Source organism: Rhinopithecus bieti, unplaced genomic scaffold (genome assembly GCF_001698545.2).
Source record: "Rhinopithecus bieti isolate Rb0 unplaced genomic scaffold, ASM169854v2 scaffold_17939, whole genome shotgun sequence".
Taxonomy (NCBI): Eukaryota; Metazoa; Chordata; class Mammalia; order Primates; family Cercopithecidae; genus Rhinopithecus; species Rhinopithecus bieti.
In genome coordinates, this window is record NW_016809446.1 from 1,891,291 (window position 1) to 1,913,876 (window position 22,586).

Below are 22,586 nucleotides of genomic sequence, written 5' to 3' on the forward strand. Positions count from 1 at the left end.
AATGTATATATTCTAAACAAATACATAAACTAAACAAATATATAACATTCTATTTATTTATTTATTTATTTATTTATTTATTTATTATGAGAATTGGCTCATATGATCACAGAGGCCAAGAAATCCCATAGTCTGTCATCTGCAAGCTGGAGAACAGGGAAACAAGTGTAATTTAGTACCAGTCTGAAGGTCTGAAAACCAGGAAAGTTGATGGTGTAATTTCCAGCTGAGTGTGAAGGCCTAAGAACCATGAAAGGGGGCACTGATTTAAGTCCCAGAATACGTATCTTTGAAGGCAGAACAAGGTGAATGTCCCTGCTGAAGAAGAGAAAGTGAATTTGTCCTATCTCTACCTTTTTGTTGTATTCAGGTCCTTAATGTATTAGATAATGACCATCCACATCGGTAAAGGTGATCTTCTTTACTCAATTAATCAATTCAAATGGTAGTCTCTTTTGGAAATACTCTTACAGATGTTTAAAACATCAAAAACATTAGAAATGTTTTTTCCAGCATTCTGGGCATCCCTTAGCCCAGTCAAGTTGACACATAAATTAACCATCGCAGTTAGTATATTTCAAATGTACATATATATTCAAATTAAATAATCACAAAGGAATAATGATAAATTTTGAAGTAAATTATAATGAAAACACAGCATATGAAAATTTGGGAAATGTAGATAATGAAGTGCCTACAGAAAAATTTATCATTTTAACGCTTATATTGTGAGGCGAAAACCTAACTCAATGATTTATCCTAGTACATAGGCCAAAGTAGAAGTATCAGGAGAAATTAAATAATATTTTGAACTAAATAAAATGAAAATATAACCTATCAAATTTGTGGAATGCAGCAAAAGCAGGGCCTAGAGTCAAAAAGTAAAATCATATGATCACATCAATAACTGCAGAAAAATATTTGAGAAAATCAAGCCTCCATTCATTTTATCATTAGAAAACTAGGAATAAAAAGACATTTTCACTACTTGTTAAAGAACAACTGCAAGTAACCTACATCTAGCATTATATTTATAGAAACTAGATACTTTCCCCCTAAGACTAGAAACAAGGTAGGGACATCCTTCTCATCGCTCCTATTAACATCTTACTAAAAGTCCTAGCTAGTGCAATAAGACAAGAAAAGGAAATTAAAACTTACAGATTAGAAAGGTAGAAAAAACTAACCTTATTTGCAGGTAACATGTTTGTCTATGTAGAAAATTCCAAAGAATAAACAACAAACAACAACAAAACTTCTGGAACTAATAAGAGATTACAACAAGATTGCAGGTAACAAGGTGAATATACAAAAATCCATCACATTATTATACACCAGCAATAGGCAATTGAAATTAAAAATTAAAAACATAATACCATTTACATTAACACCAAAAAGGTTAAATATTTAGGTACAAATTAACAAATTACATATAAGATATATATGACATAACATAAAACCCTGATGAAGGAAATCAAAGATCTAAATAAATGAGTGTGGGAGGACTCAATATTGTCAATATCTCAGTTCTTCTCAACTTGATATATAAATTCAATGCAATCTCAATCAAGATCTCAGCAAGTTACTTTGTGGATATCTACAAACTTTTCCTACAGTGATATGGAAAAGAAAGAGAACCAGAATGTCCAACTCAATGTGTAAGTAGAAGAATAAGTTGGAGGACTGACACTATCCAACATTAATATTTACTGTAAAGCTATAGTAATGAAGACAGTGCAGTACTGGCAAAAACAAACCAAAACAGACAAACAGACCAATAGAACAGAACAGAAAATTCAGAAATAGACCTGCACAAATACAGTAAATTGATCTTTGACAAAGAAACAAAGACAATACAAGGGAGAGAAGATAATTTTTTCAACAAATGGTGCTTAAACAACTGGACATTGGAAAGCAATGAAATGAATCTAGATGCTAATCTTACCTCTTCCATAAAAATTAACTCAAAATGAATTATAGGCCTAAATGTAAAACACAAAGCAATTAAACTTTAAAAGATAACATAAGAGAAAATCCTTGTGACCTTGTATTTGGTAATGAGCATTTAGATACAAAACTAAAAAATCCATGAAAACAAATTAATAAGTTGGACTTCATTAAGATTAAAATTTCTTCTCTGTGAATATCACTATTAAGAAAATGGAAAGTTAAGCCACATATTTGGAGAAAACATTTGTGAAACACATATTCGATAAAGGACTTGAATGCAAAATATAAAGAAACTCTTGAAACTCAACAATAAGAAAAAATGTAATTTAAAAAAATGGTTAAAATATCTGAATACTACACCAAGGAACATATACAGGCAGCAAATAAGCATATAAGGTGATGTTCAAAATTATATGTTACTAAGAAACTGCAAATTCAAACAACAATGAGATACCACTAATGCCTACTAGAACAGGTAAAATTCAAACACTGACAATATCAAATGCTCTTGAGGACATGAACAAAAGGAATTTTAATTCATCACCAGAGGAAAGGTACAGCCACTTTGGAAGACAGTTTGAGTTTCTTACAAAGCTAAACATAGTCTACCCTACAAACCAGAAATTGTGCTTCAGGTATTTACCCGAATGAGTTGAAAACTTATGTCAGCACAAAAACCTGAACATGAATGTTTACAGCAACTTTGTTTGTGATTGCCAAAATTAGAAGCAAATAAAATGTCCTTCAATAGCTGAATGGATAAACAAACTATGGGACATTTATACAATGGAATATCATTTAGTGATAAAATGAGCTATCAAGACATGAAAAGATGTGTGGAATCTTAAATATTTACTGTTAATGAAAGAAGAAAAGCTATATACCACATAATTCCAACTATATAATATTTGTGGGGTGTTGAAAGATGGTAGGGAGGAATAAATGGAGTACAGGGTATTTTTAAGGCAGTGAAAATATCTTGTATAATACCAGAATGATGGACACATGACATTATGTATCTGGCAATACCCACAAAACTGTACAATACCAAGAGTGAACTATAATATAAATTATGAGCTGTAATTAAGAATAATGCCTCAATATTGGTTCCTCAATTTTAACAAAAGTAAGTCACCCATGCAAGATGTTAATATTAGGAGAAACCATTGGCAGGCGGAAGGAAATGTATGGAAACTCTCTGTACCTTCTTTCTGTTTTTCTGTAAATGTAAAACTGCTTTAAGAAATAAAGCTTATTAATAATGTGTATATTTTTCAAAAACTACAAAAAATCTAATTAAATAGAGATCTATACCATGTTCATTGATTGTAAGACTCAATATTTTTAACATGGCAATTCTGCCAAAATTGATCTATAGACCTGAGAAAATCCCAATAAAAAACATAACTTTTATTTAAATTGACAAGTTGACATCAATATTTGTATGGAAATACAAAAGACTAGAAGAGTCAAAAGAAATTTGTAAAAGAAAAATAAGATTGTAGTATTTGCCATGCCTGATTATAAGATTTACCATAAAGCCAGAGTAATGAAAATAATGTGAAATTGTCATAAGAATCAATGACATAGCAGAGTTCAGGAACAGACCTATACATATATGACCAACTGCAATGAGGAAAGGATGGTCTTTTCACAAAATAATTCTGGAACAACTGATATCTATATGGAAAAATAATCAGTAATACCTTATATCTATTAATTTGAAATAGATCATAGACATTAAAACTATCAAATTCCTAGAAGAGAACAGAAAAAAAGTAGCCCTGGAGTAGACAAAAGACTACTTAGATGTGACCAAAAAAAAAAAAAAAAAAACACAAAGCATAAAAGAAAATTTGATTGAGGAAATAGGGTATTATCAAAATTAAAGGAGTTTGCACTTCCAAAATGACATTTAGAAAATGAAATGTAAACAAAAAATTGGAAGAAAATATTATCAAAATATATTTCTTATATATTCCTTGTATATTGGAAGATAAACAACCCAATTAAAAACTAGCAAAATATTAGAACAGACACTTCACAACACAAAATGTGATGCAAGAATGACCAATAAGAACACAGAGACATATTGACATCATTAGTCATCAGGGAAATTTGGTTCTTCTCAATAATTTTAGTTTTTCTATTGAGATTCTCTATTTTATTCACTTATATTTCCTTTATTTAATTGAGTATATTTATAGTAGCTGATTTTAACACTTTTCTATTAATTCCAACATCTGGGTCATCTAAAAATTAATTTCTGTTGATTGTCTTTTTTCTTGAAACTGGACCACATTTTCTGGTTCTTTGAATGTTGAATAACTTTGGGTGGTATCCTGGATGTTAAGTTGTGAAGACTTCGTTATATAACTCCAGTGTTGAAGTTTTTGTTTTAGTATTCATTTAATTCGGTTAGATTTGCATTGCAACATCTGTCACTTGGGTAGCAACTCAAACCTCAGTTCAGTATTTGATTACTGTTTTTGTTTTGTTTTGTTTTAATCTTTGACTGGGAAGCATTGAATCTTTTCCATACAGACATAATTCAGGGATAAAGTGGAGATTTGTGCATAGATTATACCTAGAAATTTGGATTATTCCAGTGTCTCTTTTCTTTTCAGTATTTTATTTTCACAGGACATTTCCCCAAACTCTATACTCTATTTCAGGAAAACTGTAATTTTTCTATGAGTGTTTGCCCCTGGCAGTATTGTGTGCAATCTTCTCTCAAGCTACAAGGCATTGAATGTGCCATTCCTTCTTCCAAGTGTTGATTCCCCTTTAAAATATGCCTGTTTTGTTTACATTCCAGTGCTTTCTGTTTTTGGTTGTTTTACCCCTACAGGAGATGTTATCTGGGGGATGGTAAGATCCAGTAAAAGTCTACTCAGCAGTACTGAAAACTTATACTTCAATAGTTTCTTAAAATGTTAAGCATATATCTACCACTCGACCCAGAAATTTCACTCTTGGGTATATGACTAAAAGAAACAACAACATATCCACAAAAACCCTTATAAAAAAGTTTGTAACAATCTTATTACTAACAGGCAGAAACTGAAAATAACCCCAAATGTCCTCTAATTAGAAAATGGATATAGAAAATATGGTATATCCATACAATAAAATACTGTTGAACAATGAAAAGGAATAAACTGCAGATAACTTACAAAATAAAGAATACATCTCAAAAGTAATATGTGTGCAAAAGAAGCCAGACGTAGAATAGTGTATATTGTCTGAATCCTTTTACAGGAATTCCAAGAATATGCAAAGCGAATCCACAGAGAAACATAAAAGTGTAGTTACCTCTATGGGTTGGGGCTGAAGGGGTAGATTGAACATTTCTGATCTGTGCTTTTAATTGAATGTAAATTATACCTCAACAAAATTTTTGAACAGAATGATACATTATGGTCCAGAATAAGTCAATGGTAATTTGACCACCCGTTCAATGAACTAGACATAGAATTGGAAATGGGAGACCATACTACAAAGCTCATTTTAAAATTTTAAAGCCATTGCAATGGTCAAAACTTTTGAAACATGATAGAAATTTTGATAGATGTGCCTCTAGTCATCCATAGAGAAAAGGTCAAGAAATTAAAAACAAAACACAAAAACCCATTTCACGCATAGAAGGTGAAAGACTTATGAGTGTCTACTCTTCAGTGTCATACCTGCATCTTACATCTACATCTTTTCTATGATGGGTTGCACATTGTATCAGCATTATTTGTGTATGTATGAACCTTGCTCATTGTTTCTCTAGGGGCCACTTAATTAATGTTTATCAAGTTAATAAGCAAATGCCCAGCTGAGCTATAATTTCTCATAGATTTATAAAACTAAAGTGACCTTAGGTGGCATGTGGTTGAGTCTCCTCATTTACTAATAAAAATATTGAAGTTCAAAATGGTAGCGAGATGTACCCAAGGTCACACAAGCAGGGAACAGCAAATATGGGCCCTCAGATCTGATTTGAAGTCTGGTGCTCTTAACACTATGCAGTACAACCTCCTCAAAGGCTCACCTACTCTTTGACTCTCTGGGGAGAAGTTTTCATCACTTCCTTCATACCGGTAGACCTTTCTCTAATCAGTAGAAAGACATTTATTCTGATGGTTTTCTGACTGAGAAACTATCAGAAGTCCTGTCCCTGAGAAAAGGGTATGGTTGTTTATGTACATAATCTTCTGGGCCAAAGGAATACAAATCAAGAATTTAGCCTGAAGACAAGACAAATAATTGTGGAAATCAATATTGGCAGGTTCTTTCTATCTGTGGTTTACTTTTTGGAGTCCAGCACTGTATAGTCAAGGTTTCTTCAGTTGCAAATGACAGGAATCCAACTACAGCAAGCTTAGAAAAGAAACAAAAATCTATTGGCTTGAAAAATGGCATTTCTACCTTGAGACATAGCAGGATCCATGGAGTCTTTCAAGAGTTCTTTTCTCCATCTCTCCATGCTGCTTTTCTACATGGAAGGAAATATAGTCACTGACAACTCTATACCTATATCCATCTGATTCACTATTGTTCATATGACACATCTCATGGAAAAAACCCTGACTGGAAATATTCGGGACATATGACCACCCTGGATCAATCACTATACATGAGGAGAACAGGTTCTATTATAGACTTAGCCAGGGTCACATGTTCACTTCTGAGAAAGAGAAGAGAGACACACATTTTACTATCATATCGGGAATCATATGAAAACGGTTGTTCCTCTAACGAAGGGAAGCTTTGCTGAGGAAAAAAAAAAAGTTCACTTCGACACAAAGATCCCTCATTAAACTAGAATCCTAAACACATGGACTCCCCTCCTAAAGTTGTTTGACACCCCAGGGCACTGACTCCTGCAAACTGTATTTCTAAGGCTGCTTTGTCAACTGACTTTCTTCTAGGTTCACAAATGACAGGATTTTGAAATACAGGTTAAAGAGGATCCACAGTATTTCTTTTCACTCTCAGCTTGTGGAGGACCCTCCAGCATTATTATCTGTCTCCCAGGAAGCATCTCCACTGTGGTCTCAGTTCCCTTAATGCAGCTTGGGCTCCTCATTCCTGGTAAAGCCTCCTCTCTAGCACTCCCCAGCCTGAGAGTGGTAGCACTTTCCTACTAGTAACTATCATCGTGTTGCCTCATCATCCCCTAGTTGGCTTTTTAGTCGTTTGAATCCTTTGTAATTTGTTCCCCATACTAAACTCTCTCTATTGACTTACAACATATAGATGTTATTTTTCTGAAAGAACTCTAAGATGTGTGTTGAGAGGAAGCAATCTCCCATATAAGGACCAGGTTCCCCAAAGAGAAAAGTCATTAGAGTTTGGCTGCCTCAGCTAACCTTAAAGTGGAGGGGGAAACCTGAGGAACACTGTACTTTAAACTATTGGAGAAATAATCTATTTTTTATTGCTGTTTTTTAGAGACAGGGTCTCACTCTGTCACCCAGGCTGGAGTGCAGTGGTGTAATCATAACTCACTGTACCCTCAAACTTCTGGCTTCAAGCGATCCTCCCTCCTGAGCTGCTGGGATTACAGGTGTGAGCCACTGCTCCTGGCCCTGGAAAATTAGTCTCAGTGAGCACCTGCACCCGCATGCCTGGTCATGAACGTGAGCTGCTAACACTCTGGTAGGGTGCCTACTCCTTCCTCCCATCCACATACTGTCTATGATTTCCTAGTCTCCTAAGACCTCCTTCTCCATCAGGCCATCTTCCAAGGAGGAGTATCAACTCCTCCAGCCTCCCAGCTCCTGGGTGTGCCTTGATACTTCCAAACTCACTGCAAGCGTCACTGGCACATGGTGTGAGGCATAGCGGGGGAGGTAGGACCCAGAACACTGGGCATGACTGGGGAGGCCAGGCTTTCACAGCTTCCTCTCTGATGGTTTCTAATCCTTGCAGGCTCCCATCATTGGGTCTCTTTCCATCTGAAAATGGAGGAAATTAGACCAACTGCCTAAAAAATCAACTCTAATGTGCTAGGTTCTAAGATTCTATGGTTAATTTAAGTGACAGAACCATCTTATGGCTGCTGTTTCATCAGCCCTGTGAAAACTGTACAAGCCACACCTCAGAATGTTGGCTGACCTTAAAAACACCTTGTTAGTACTTGATATAGACACTTGAAGTAATTCTAAGTTGCATCTTACTTTTCTTACTTACAATAAAATGCTCTCTGATTATGAAGATTCATACTGCATGGTATGAATGGTAAAGAATCATTTGTTTTCTCAGTCATTTCACTTTCAAAAGTATTTAAGAGGTAATTTTTTTTTAATGGTGATATTTCAAGGTCAGCATTTTCTGTGCTTTCTAATTCATTGTATTTGTAGCATTCTTCAAAGATTCTTCATATTCATTATCTTTTTAAGCATGAGAGAATTGGACTGTCATTTTTAGTTCTCATATGACACATGAATACACTGAGAGTTAGATTAAGTGAACTGTCTCTAGAGCATACGTCTGGCTATCTAGAAAGTAATAACCATAAAGGGAGGGGATCTTTTTTATTAGGGTTGGGGGAAAGGTTTGTTTTATTCACTGATGTTTCTAGTGCTTAGAAGAGTGCCTGACACATAGTAGGTGTCAATAAACATTCGTTGACTCAATAAATGAATGAATCTAATTAGTGACAGAGCTGGGTCTAGAATTCTCTACTCCCTCAGCCATTGCTCCTTTAGTGCTGACAAGAGTTGTTCTATGTTCTCAAGTGCCCCACATTTCCTTTGTCGTTTCTGGATGCACCTGTGGTTGAGTTTGTGAGGCAAGGCCCGTGAGCTTTCCTGGTGAGGTGCCACTGGTATCCCTGCCTCACAGCGACACAGGGGAGGGAAGCCGGGGGTCTGTGGAGGTTGCTCCCGAGAGACTAAAGCTGCTGCCTCCGATTTTCCAAGGACGCCAGTGAGGAAGGCCCGCCTGTCTCGCCGCCCGGGCACTGGCCTCACTTTGTTGCGGGAGGGGACCAGGGCTCTGGAGATCGCCCAGGCCAGCGGCGGGGCGGGGCTCTCCAAGGCTCCCACCTCGCGGTCCCCGCCTGGCGGCCGGCGGCTGCGGCAGGAGGCGGGGCGGCCGTGCTCCCCCTCCCGGACACTGCGGCTGTGGCAGCGCCAGCGCCCGCCGCGGCCGCACCACGGGCATCGCGGAGTCGGGCGGAGACTGCACGGGGCGGAGGAAGGGCCGGGCGGGGCCGCTCGAGCTGGTGGGGCGCCGCTCTCAGTCTGGGGCGGGCGCTCGGGCTGCGCGGGCTCTGGGCAGCAGCAGCAGCAGCAGCAGCATCCTCTCTTCCTTTACTTCCCTTCCGCTTCTTTCTCTTCCTTCTCCTTCTTCCCCCTCCCCTCCCCTTCTTCCCCTAACCCTTCCACCCCTCTGCTTCTTCTCCGGAGGACGCTAAGTCCGTGAACGGTGGCAGTCGCGACCGCGGGTGCATTCAGTTTCTGCGCCCAGGTAAGAGACCGTCCCCACCTCTGACTATGTAGGGCGCCTCTTCTTTTGCCTCGGTCTCTGAGTAGAAAGAGGTGGGAATGGGGAGGGGTCGTGTCTCATCCTCTAGCACTCGCGGCAGGCAGTCTGGGAGTTGGCCGAGCTGCCCAGCCGTGCACCTGGCGGAAGATTCGGGCCTGTCCTATCCAGGTGTCACTGCGGAGCAGGGGGCCGGACGCTACTGGTACCTGAGCCCTGGCTTCGTAGAAGAGCGAGTGACCTTGTTAGGTACCACTTTGAAACGACTGAAAGACTGAAAACTTACGCCAGATAGAATACGTGTATCGAAAGCCAGTATTACCTGAGCTGTGGAAAGAAGGGGGGTGGATTCTGCAAAGATAGTGGAAAATAGGAATTCGAGGTAGGAGATTTTTTTGTTCATCCAGTTGTAGAGAACTGCACACTGGCAAGTGAGTGAGTGAGGGAAGTCTTGCCCGTTTCAAATCATGTTTCTCTGTTATTCCTCAGAAACAGCTGGGAGAGGAGGACTGATATTTATAATTGTAGGAAAATGAAAAATCTATGTCTGGTGGTGTTGGAGGGCGGGGCACGAAGAAATGAGTCTGGTTGAGCTTCCACACAGTCGTTTTCTTTTAAACGATGGGGTGGACGTCTGAATCTACAGTACATCTATTCTTTTCTTCCTTTTCTTTTAAAAGGCTTTTTTGGTGGGGAGAGGGGGACTGCAGTGCTCGCTGCCTTCCTTCCCCCACCTCGTCTTTTGTTTAAGGATGGAAATTTCAAGAAAGAGTGTGTGGGGGGCTAGGAGTGGGGAGGTGTATATTTGGGTGTGTATTGGGGGGAGGGGTAGTAAAGGGGATAGAGTCAGAAAAAAACATCCTTGAAAACGAAATTAATGTTATTCTGCCTGGCATCGGGGCTTCAGGATTTTGTCAGAAAATAAAAAGCTTTCATTAGCAACAAGCCCGTTTGTGACAATTGCTGTGTGCCATCTGTTGTAAGCCCTTAGCACAATGCTTCCAGGACATAGACCCTTTAAAATTGAGTCCAGTGTAAAGGGTTTTTGTTTAAATGCATAAGCATACAAGTATGCACACAAATGTGTAATACACTATATACATGTTACAAAAGGAAATTGGTACTTAAAAGACTGATTTTTAAAAATTGTATTTGAGGGTTTGGAAATTATGTTATGAATGAAATATGTAGTGCAAAACAAAAAAAAATATTGGTGGTGGTATATAATTTTGGGTGTGAGGCAAAGGGATTGATGACTGTTGGTAAGGAACTAACTTAAATGTTGAAGATATAATTTATTTTAAAATGATGCGTCTAGAAAAGGAAATGATTGCAAAGTGAAATTGAGGTTTGCAGCCACAGTGAGGCGATGGAGAACAAAGCCTTTTATGTGAGCCACATTATGCAAAATGTCCCATGCATGAGCTGCAGGTACCAGCCCAGTTCAAAAGCATAGTTCTTTCACTATGTCATTTCACTGTGGACAATTATGATTTTTTTGGCAGTCAAATAGATTGAATAAATAGAAGCCCTTTAGAATGTTGTTAATTTTATGCCCAAGGAAAAGATTACAGCCTTCCATCAGAATATAACACAAAACAGCACTTTAACTGGGCAATAGGTATCTGTATTTTGGTAGAAATCCTTATGAATTTGCGAATCATGGAAGTTCCAAAAGCCCCAGCCCCATGCACACAAAGAACCCTTCCTTCAAGAAAAAAGGCATTTTTTTTTTCATTCGGTAAGGATTATTATATTTGTGTGTGTGTCTGTGTTTATGTTGATTTCCTGCTAATTTCATCTGATTATCATAGGTTTACATCTGCATTCATGATTTGTATATTATCAGAGCCATTGTGGCTTCAGGATCAGTGGTACATGCTGTTTATCTGTTGTTTATTTAATTTTAATTTTTCATATTTTACAGTTTGCTACAATATTATTTAATGGCCAAAGTTTTCTTTTTTAAAACCATAAGTAGAAAATTGCTTAACACACATCTGAAGATCTAAGTAATTTAAAATAGAGCTACCTTTTATAAAATAATATTTTAGTTATACTAATTTTTATTTTATTTATCTCCTCTCTTATTTTTTTTCCCCTTTTCTTATCAAATAACCTGTTTCTTTATGGCTGCTTTAGTATTCTGTTTATGTCTAGACAGCCATAGCAGGTCCAGTGTTCTCAAGAATTTTGAATTTAGGATTGTTCATTCTCTCCAGCACCTCTCAGGATGACTTGTTTACAGCACCTTCTCAGGGAGGAGAGAGGGAAAGAATGTGCTGAAAGAGCATGACCCAGTGAAACTGGCACAGCCATTACCTCATCCTAGTAGGTACTTCAGATTCATTGAGGGAGCAGGCATCCTCTCAGTGGAAACCAAACACCAGGAGCACACCCATCTCAGGGCAAAAGCCTTTCTCTTCCCATAGTAGCCTCTACTAATGTCGTTCCACTGAGGTTAAAGGGATATTTTCTCTTTTATGTATTCCTTTTCAGGGATCTTGAACTTGGTTAGAAATATGTAGCCAGAAATGAAACTTGGCACAGAATCCTCTAAGCCTGAAGGAATAATTTCATTCCTTTACCCCTTTTGGTTTAAACCAGTTTGCAAATTTTCTAAACATCAGAAGGGAAAAGGAAGAAAAATGTTGGTGTATTTTTGTGTATTTTCTTATCACACATACGTATTTAGTGTTGAATTTTACTAGCAGTTAGACAACAGACTGGACATGCTTTTAACAAATATAGTTGCATTGTTGGCATTTTAAAAAATCATTATTACATTTGCTTATAGGACAATAGGTGCATCCTTCAGTGATTCATTGATGTCCGTATGAGACTGACCATATGAAACTGGGGATTTTAGTATTCAAGTTGGTAACTCTGATTATTGAATCCTTTCAATACTTAATTTCCTCTTAACAGATTAAAGAATCTGAAATAACAGTTACAATAGAAGATAACACCACACCCAGATCAAAACTATCCTCCTTAATGCTAAAAGTAGTCACTTTAGGTAAGTCATTAGTAAATGCATGAACCTGAAGATAACAGTTTTGAAACAATCTCACTTTTTTGTCTCTGTTATAGATGAGTTAAAGATGCTAATAAACTCTGAGTCGTATCTGATTCTCTCAAATATATCAAGTCTTTTTGCTACTTTAATTATCTCTTTACTATTGCTATTACCTTAATCTACTCAATCTAGACCTTTTCGTGTAAGGGCAGTATTTTGATCATTTCACCTTATTTTCCCGCCCTTCACACCGTTCTTTTAAATTTGATATTTGGATATTAGACTTACTGTTCTCTAGCTATTTTTGTTTCAGCAATGTTACTCTCTTGATAAAAATTTGACCTTTATTTTCCATTAAGGAGAGCACTTACTACCATTTATGTATTCATTATAAGAAACAACTTTTGATATTCTCGGTTATCAATTGCAGAAAATGGTTCTAGGCACCAAAAGCAGTTAAAGGGCTGCAAATTAATATGTAGTACACAAAAGGCCAAAGTCAAGGGAGAGAATGTGTATGGAGGTTTGGGTGGGTGGGTGTAGAGGAAGATGTGGAATGAAAGCAAATTCTCAGCTATTAAAAGCTGTCCATGTAGGGTAGAGATGAGCCTTTTTCTTTTCTTTTTTTTTTTTTTTTATTATACTTTAAGTTCTAGGGTACATGTGCACAACATGCAGGTTTGTTACATATGTATACTTGTGCCATGTTGGTGTGCTGCACCCATCAACTCGTCAGCACCCATCAACTCGTCATTTACATCAGGTATAACTCCCAATGCCATCCCTCCCCCCTCCCCCCTCCCCATAATAGGCCCTGGTGTGTGATGTTCCCCTACCAGAGTCCAAGTGATCTCATTGTTCAATTCCCACCTATGAGTGAGAACATGCGGCCTTTTTGTCTGAGAGAGTGAAGAAAGAATAAATGTTTTGTTTTTCTGTTTCAACATATTTTGTCCCCATCCCTCCTCTGTCATGTCTTTGAACTAAGGCATGGTGCTTCCTTGTAAAAATTATACAGTATGTTTATTGGAAGGAGTTTTATGGTGAATTAGGTGAATTCAGAATTTTAAGATGATGTGAACACAATTAGATGAATTTTATGAAAACACTTTGAATCTAATCTTTGATCTTTCCTGTTCAAGACATAAACTTTCCTTTGAATGGTAGTGCTTTAACTGTAATACATTTTACTTAAACATTTCAGTAAAATTCTATGGAAAGTTAGACAAAACAAAGTGCTCAGAATCCTCTTTCAGTCTGTTGTTAAGTTTATATTGTGGAAGCTGGGGAAAGTTTTAGACAGTTTGTTTTCCTATTAAAACACACACCAGAGGGGGGGGGCACATTTCTTTCTTGCTTTTTTTTTTTTTTTGTTTTTTTTTTGGCTTTTTGTTATGTTAATGAGGCCTTTTTGGGCAAATAATTTTACTTTTAAGATCACACACCTTGACTTTTTTCTTTCCTCCTTTTTTGTCTTCTCTCTTTCCTTTCTTCCCTTTCCCTTTTCTTCTTTTCTTCTTTACTTAGATTGCCCCTTCCTTTCAGTTTGTATTGGCGAAATAAACATTGGTCTTTAATATAGCCTGATATTCTTATTGAAATTTATTTTTCATTATATTTATATTTCTCATTTAACATGAAATTTTATGCTAACCTCTCCCCCTTCTCAAGGCTCTATCCCTATCTTGGTCCTTTCTTTGAACTTGGCTTTTTTTTTTTTTAGCTCCGTCTCCTGGGTTCACGCCATTCTCCTGCCTCAGCCTCCCGAGTAGATGGGACTACAGGCGCCCGCCAACATGCCGGGCTAATTTTTTGTATTTTTAGTAGAGAAGGGATTTCACATTGTTAGCCGGGATGGTCTCAATCTCCTGACCTCGTGATCCACCTGCCTCAGCCTCCCAAAGTGCTGGGATTACAGGCATGAGCCACTGCACCCTGACTAAACTTGGCTTTTATATCTCCTAGGCTTAAACAGTTTTTTCCTTGTATACCAATCTTTCATAATGCTTTCTACCTTAAAAAGGCCTTTAAAAATCAGGAAGAAAAGTTACTACCCTATTTCTCCCCATTAGTTTGTATCCAAGTTTATTCAGTTTCCCTTAGGTTATAGATAGTTGCTCACCTCAATGTATCCTCATCAGCCTTCTTTGAATTAATTTAAAGACATTTTGCAGTCAAAAATAATACATCTATACAATGAACTTTTTTAAATAAAAAATTTGACTAGCCGACTGACTTTTTATTATTTTGTTCATCAGACACTATAAAACATGGTTCAACTAGTTTTTTTTTAAACTTAACTAGTAAAGTTACTATGTGTCAGGCAGTCCATTGTCTTTATTTTATGTTAACTGATTCCACTATTGTATACCCATTAAGTGGAGTATGAACTACTGACAAGCAATCAGTAAATGTTGAACTAAATTAATTTAATTTTAAGTAAAATATTCCTAATTACATTTCTCTGTATAGCATCATCATTAGTCATCATAATCTATCTCAAAAATGACCATAAAATACAGTGCTTGAATAGCATGAGTATATTTCATCACTTAACTGTCTAGGTCCTTTACAGTTAAAGCAAACTCACAAGTAAATGTACAAACTGACTCTATTTGAGACAAAACAATCATTTCAATATGAACCCTTTATATTTATTTAAGTAGTAATGGATTTTAGGTGGCTACTGCATTGCATTACAACAATTTAAAAGTACAACATTGTGTTGTTAATGCATGGTGCTGAAATTATATAATGAATTGGTATGAGAAAGTATCAATTTTAGAATGAATAATATGGTATCATTTTGATTGGTATTAAGGCAATTAAATAATGCTCAGCTTTGACATTTTACTATTTTATTTGAGTATTGTGCCTCTCAAATTTGTAATTTAGTCTTCCCTTCAGAGTTTACTTTTTTGAGCAAGATAATGTATTAAATAATAGGCTGCCTATTTTTTATTGTTGTTTATATGATACACTACATTCTTTTGGCCCACTTTGAAAACAAGCAAAGAAGTTTTAGGATTCAGTTATTCATTCTTTTATCTTAGTAGGTCATCCAGTATAGCAAGGAAAATATTTGATTCGTTAATTTGCTACATAAACTTACTTATTGTTTGAAGAAAATTTGCAATCTGTAACATACAATTTCTTTACTTAGTGGATGAGAACATGGAATTATAATACCTGTAACAACTTCTCAGCCTGCTCGTTTTGTCTACCTGGTGTTTCACAAGGGCTAACATGATGGTGGTAGTGGTGGTATTTGCGTGTTTGTGTATGATTACTTTCTAAGAAAGAGTTAGAATTTTATATATTTGCTTTTTTTATAGGTGAAATCAATTATTATGCAATCAGTTGATTCCACATGAGAATAATTGGTATTAAATACAATTTAATAGGGAAAAATGACCAAGTATTTATTAATGAAATCAAATTAGATTAATATTAAAGTATGACTGTATTTTTCTGTTTAGGTTAAGATAGTCCAGATTCCATTGTTCATTATTGAAATCAAATGGTAAAGCTAAATCTTGTGCTCAGAATTAGAGCATTTCCATGTTGATCAAAACGTCCTAAGTTGGAATACTGGCTACTTAAATGTATATTTTAAGAAGTTCAGGTGACGCTGCTTTCACATGGAAAATGCACTTTATCTTCACTTAAACACCAGAAACCAGGACTGATGGAACTTTTAAGAATTTTGCTGCTAGGGAAACATAAAATACTAAGCATCTATTGAAACCTGAATCTCTTATAAAACAACCAAGTGACTATGATCTAGGATTTAATGTACACATATGTAACAAACCTGCACATTGTGCACATGTACCCTAGAACTTAAAGTATTAAAAAAAAAAAAAAAGCTTTGGCCACTGTGTCTCAGACGAAAGTTTTGCCTCATTCGAGATGAAGATTGTTACAGAGCACTGAGTGGCCTTTGGTGAAACTGAGCAGTTTTTTTCATTTGTTTAAGTTCTTATAGCTTTAAAACTCCGTCACGAATTTCGTGTTTTTTCTTCTTTTGTCTTCAGTAGCACCATATTGAGAGTAGTCAATATCAAAATTGGCAGTATGAAGCTTTGTACAATCCTGGAGATTCTTACTGCCTTATTTAGCCCCTTCCCAAATGGTATCATAAGGGTTTTAATAGGAATCCAAAGTTCTCCATTTAAAAAAATGGTATTTAAAATGGATAAACTGATTTTTAATAAAGTATTTTGCTTCCTGACATATTTACAATTTATGTAATGGGATAGCTTTTTGTAGCCCTGTTAATTACTGGACTTAGAAGGACTGTATGTTTACATATCTGGAAATATTTAAAATGCTATTAAATGCATTCTTTTTATAATTAGTTAATTATTTTCTACATTTACAATGAGAGTTACAAATATATTTTTTATCTCTGTGCCTCTGCCCAATCACTGAAGAGGCATCAATTCTCAAGACTTGCTACTTCTATTCAATTAGAGGATGTTTGACAGGGAAAAGAGACTATTAAGAGCAAATGTTATGAACCTGTGGAGTACATATAAGTAAACTGGGATAGTGACCATTTCAGTGATTTTCCTTATCTAATTAGTAGGGGAAGCAGGCCTGAGACTCAGTAATTCAGGCTCAAAATCAGTGCTTGGTAAGAGGTGTCACTGAAGACTCATCTCATTCTGACTGCCATTCCCAACTCTGCTTGTATTTCTGTTCTCTGAGCTGAGGGTGGAGTGAGGTGGCAGTCATACCTGCCCAACTTTGTGACTCAACTGTGACTCTCACATGGATATAAAAGAGGGAGGGCCTCGGAATTCTAGGGTCATTCCAACCAGCTACATGCCAGCTACACTACTATAAGCATTGAGACTAAATCTGATCCAGGAAACACTTACAAAGCTACTGCTCCAGGGCCATTCCTGTGGTTTGGATCTCTCAGGATAGTAGTTTAAACTCTGGGGATGTGTGCCCAGACTTGGAAAGCCAATGAGCTTTTCTGTGAGCTTGAATTATCCATACTGATGCTTCCAGACTGATTTGAGTCTATGTTTAAACTTGGCTCAACATATAAGGGGAATGCAACAAAAATAGGCAGGTTGAAACTTTTTTCTCATCTGTAGTGCCATTAAATTTTCTTAAAATTGCTTTCCTTTTGCGTTTCCCCCAGATTTAACATTTTTAGCTAAGAGGAAGTGAGCTAGAAAGGCTGTGGGCCTCTGTGTTTGTGCCTGTTTCCCACTTACCTTCCTACTCTTACGTGCCTTCCTGTTTCTCTGCCTACAGTGCTCCATCCCTCTTGGTGGTGGTTGTTGTTGTTGTTGTTTTTGTTTTTTTGTCTGTTTTTTGCTTTTTCCAAGACTGCAAATTAAATAAGAATTAGGTGTTGCTGTGGTTACTGTGTTCAGCAGAGCTTCACCTGCACCCATGCTACTTAAGCATTATAGAGCCTTTAGTTGACAAATACTTGAAAGCCATGAAGAGCATCTTGAAGGAAAGAAATTAAGTAGAAATTGTGCTTAAATATTCAAGGAGAAACATATTCCTGGTCACTGAAAACTGAAACCATACCACTATCGAGAAAATGAAAGAATTCTAATGCCACCATTCTGTTAGAATATTCCATGTAGTATGTCTTAATTCTCTAGATGAAAATGTCTAATCATCTAACAGAATCAGAGTGACTGTTTTATCACTGAGTAGATAGAACAGAGTTTCTTATAATTTCCATATACATTGATGAAAAATGGGTTGTGCATATTGTCTTCCTCTGGAGTGTCTTTATGTGGTACAGGAAATAAAACCACCTTAATTATGTATCAAGAGTCAACACATATAAATGCAGATCTCTTAAAGTAAGATATTTCGTACTCTTCTTAGTTTATTTTATTTGATGGTCTGAAAATTTAAATAATCTGTAAAGAATTAAAATAATGCCTTTTAGAACATGATGTTCTTACTCGGGAGGGATTCACTCTCTCTTCTACTTGAATATCAGGCTAATGTGTCCTTTCTTAGATCACAGCCCATGGTTCATTCATTTATTTATTTAACAAATGGTTATTGGGTTCCTAATATTTAGCAGGCACTTTTCTGAATGTGGAGAATATCAGAAGAAACCATATAAGTTCCTGTCCTCATGGAGCTAACATTCTAGCAGCAGGAGACAGACTTTAACAAGTAAAAAAATAAATGAACATTTCAGACACAAATAAATGCTGTTGGGAATATACAATAAACATATATAATAGAGCTTGTCTGTGGTGGGATAGGCTGCCTTTGGAGGCATGAGTGATGAGAAGTAGCCAGCCATAGGAGTACCCAGAGGAAAAGCTTTCAAGTGAGAGAGAATAGCGTCAAAGCAGGACGAAGCGTGATATATTTGGGAAACAGAAAGACCAATGGCGCTGGCCTTTGACCCCGACGAGGAGTTTGTCTTTTATTTAACTTGCACTGCATTGTAATTTTTGAGGTTGTTAAAAGCAGAATTTTTTTAGGATCTTGTAAAAGCTTTCAAAGATTAATTATATCTTCTAAATCCCTCTAGATATATCTGTATCGTATTTGCTAATGTGTTAAATCACAAGAGAGAAATAATTTAGAAAATCAGAAACCAATGGTGGAAACAAGAGTAGACTTTTGGTAAGCTGTTCTTATCTAATGCTGTAATGTAACTCAAACTGTGTCTTTTTTTTGGCTGTTGGAGAATTACATGCATAATTAATTTTAATCACTTGTAGTCTCTTTGTACCCCAAACTAAGCTTTTCAAAACAATCTAAACAGAAAAGTACAAATTCGTGTTTGAGGGAAGTAGTCAAAAAAAAATTCCATTCTCAATATGAATGTGTCCTTTGGCTATTTCCCGACAGCAGATTTAGTTGTAAACAAGGTCAGGTGCCAAGCAACAACCAACATTAAATAACAGTGTAACACACGTTTTACTTCTTAGAGACAATGGTCTAAATCTCCTGAGAATTTGGTAAGTGAGCTGATCCAATTTCATGATAATCTTGAATCATGTATGAGATTAATATTTATGGCCTTAGTATAATTCTCTATTGAGTTTAGCTTTAAATACAGTTTGCAGCCATTTGATTGATTGTACTTTTGGCATGGATCAAAGCTGTTTACTTTTTTCCTAAGCATGCCCTCAATAAACAAAATTATTATTGTTATTATTTTATTATTATTATTTGTTTGAGACAGAGTCTTGCTCTGTCGCCCAGGCTGGAGTACAGTGGCGCCATCTCGGCTCACTGCAAGCTCTGCCTTCCTGGTTCACGCCTTTCTCCTGCCTCAGCCTCCTGAGTAGCTGGGACTACAGGCACCTACCATCATGCCCGGCTAATTTTTTGTGTTTTTTAGTAGAGACAGGGTTTCACCATGTTAGCCAGGATGGTCTCGATCTCCTGACCTCGTGATCCGCCCACCTTGGTCTCCCAAAGTGCTGAGATTACAGGCATGAGCCACTGCGCCTGGCCTATTTTTTTAATTTTTTTATTTTGTCATATTATGGTAGTTACTGGACATTTCCAAAATATCACATAATTTAGGAGAAATTAACATTTTTATTTTATAATGGAGTATTTAATTATTGTTGATTTTTCTTTAAGCCTCTTTCCTTGACTTCTGTTTTATTTTTAGGATTATTTTTTATTATGTAAATTACTTTAATGTGGAACCATTCGATATAGGGATCTCCCAGACTTGCAGTTACTTAAATGTTAAAAATATGAGACAAGCATGGTTACTTGTGCTTATAATCCTAGCATTTTAGGAGTCTGAGACAAGAGTTCAAGACCAGCCTAAGCAACATAGTCAGACCCCAAATCTACAAAATAATTTTTTTTTAAATTAGCCAGGTGTGATATTGCGTGTCTGTAGTCCTAGCTACTCAGGAGACTGAACTGAAAGGACTGCTTGAATCATGGAGTTTGAGGCTGCAGTGAGCAATGATTGTGCCACTGCCCTCCAGCCTGTATGACAGAGCCAGATCTCTCTCTCTATATATATGTTTTATATATGTGTTATATATGTTTTATGTGTGTTATATATGTTATATACATGTGTTATATATATAAAACAAATCAACAAATAATTCAAATATGTATTAAAGTCTGAATAGTATTCTTGGAATTATATCCAAAATGTGGCCTTTTTAATATTGAGATATTACTAAGCATCAGATTTAAATTAAAATGTATTTCAAAGAATTAATGAAAGAGCTTTAAAAAGAATCAGAAAAGTAATTAATTTCTTCTATATAGACAACCCTGCTTGTGCTATAGAATATCAAATATATAGCATATTGGTCTCCTCTAGTTGACAGTCACTAGAGATGTAAGACATAAAACTAGTATTAAAAATAATATAATTTACAACCATATGAATGGTAAAAAAAAAAAGTATGTCTTATAAGTGCTAGCAAATTCAGAGGAGGGAGAGTCATTGCCATGTGCAGAAATGAAACACATTATGTCAGAAGCAGCATGAGTGTGTCTAGGTTTGGAAAAGCACCTAGACAGGACAATAGCAATAGCAAAGGCACTGAGGTGACAGTGAGCAAAGCAAACCAGACTGCCTGTAATAGAGGGTTTCTTCTGGAGAACAGTTGCCTGTATGGGTGGTGCTGGATTTGTAGAGGTCCTTAGTAAGAGATTTGGGTTCATCGTAAGGCCACTGGCATCAGTGAAGGATATTTGACCTGGGAAATGGTGTGAGGAATGTGAAATATTCAGATTAGCAAGAAAAATCTGGGGAAAGATAGTGGCCTGCCTAGAATTTCTACGTATGGTGTAGCATAGAGACATCAAACTATTTAGACTGGGAAACTAAGGGACTTCTTTGGAAACTTGGGTTACAAACATTTTCATATACAATTAAGAAAATAGCAACACTAAAGAATGGGATAGTGTGATGCTGGTGGAGATGGGTGAGAGTTAGAAGCCATGCAGAAATGTCAGTCAGTGAATAGTATAGGCTTCTATCGGGGTTAAGTCACGTGCATGCCAAATACATATATATTTAAAGACACTGGCCTTGGAAAATAAAGCGAAAGAACAAAGATTAATTTCTATTTAATTGCTTCTAATTTTTAGACCTTAATGGAAATGGACTTCATGACTTCACAGATGTTAGTAAACAGTTATTGAAAATCAGTTATATGTGTGTATATGTATGTTAACAAATTGTCTTTCAGAAGATTGTAAGCACATCTTATTAGATATTTCTTTCTAATTTTAAAGATTTGCATTAAGACCTATTAATATTTTTATAGTTAATGTACTGTGGTAGGGATTGGCAAGCTATTTTATCAAAGGGCCAGAGAGAAAATTTTTAGGCTTTGTGGGTCACGTATAGTCTCTATCACAATTACTCAGCTTTGCTGTCATAGCAAGAAAGCAGCCACAAACGATAGATAAACAGTTGTTATCATGTTCCAATAAACTTTTATTACTAAAAACAAGTGATAGTCCCATTTGACCTTCAAACTGTATTTTGTCAACCCTGGCATATGTTGTCATGGTTGAACATGAATCCAGAAAATGGCTTTGAAATTATAAAAACCATACTGTTAAAAGATAAATACATGAAGACTATGTGAAGACAATAGTTAATATATTTCACTTTATGAAGTCCCATGGATGGAATCTTTAGATTTCTCTCAAGTCAGAGCATGTTAGATACTGGAGACTCTTTCCTAAGCCATTAGCTTGGTTTTGTAATCAGTGTTTGTGACGTTGATTGTGTCTCCATTTTTTTCTTGGCTTCTAGTAATCTCAGAATAAAATCGTGTCCTCCTTCAAGTAACTGTGTAGAATCTTTAGTAGACATTTCATACACTCACATTTTCATGCATCATTTTCTTATGATTTCTCTTTATCCTAATTTTGTTGACTCTTTTTATTAAAAGGTAAAATGTAAATCAAACTATATTCTGTATTTTCATCAGAGATCTACTTTCAATGAAAGTCTGTGACCAGAACAATATTCACTTTTCAGAAGGAAAAGATGGCATGGCCTTTTCAATCATATTGATCATATTGTATTGTCAGTTAGGACAGATTGCATTATTCTTGTTCAGTTTTCACAAGTGAGATCATTTTCTCAAAAATAAATTATAACGTGTGTGTGAATATGCTGTTGGAG

The 22,586-nt window shown here is 36.2% G+C and overlaps 1 protein-coding gene across 1 annotated transcript in view; it reads left to right on the plus strand.

Moving 5' to 3' along the window:
* The first annotated feature begins 9,172 nt into the window (after positions 1 to 9,172).
* MAP2 (microtubule associated protein 2) overlaps positions 9,173 to 22,586 on the plus strand; it is a 321,080-nt gene continuing 307,666 nt past the window's right edge. Inside the window, exons 1-2 of the mRNA XM_017889382.1 lie at positions 9,173 to 9,414; positions 12,358 to 12,448. The gene's annotated coding sequence lies outside the window, so the exon portion shown is untranslated. The remainder of the gene's footprint in view (positions 9,415 to 12,357; positions 12,449 to 22,586) is intronic.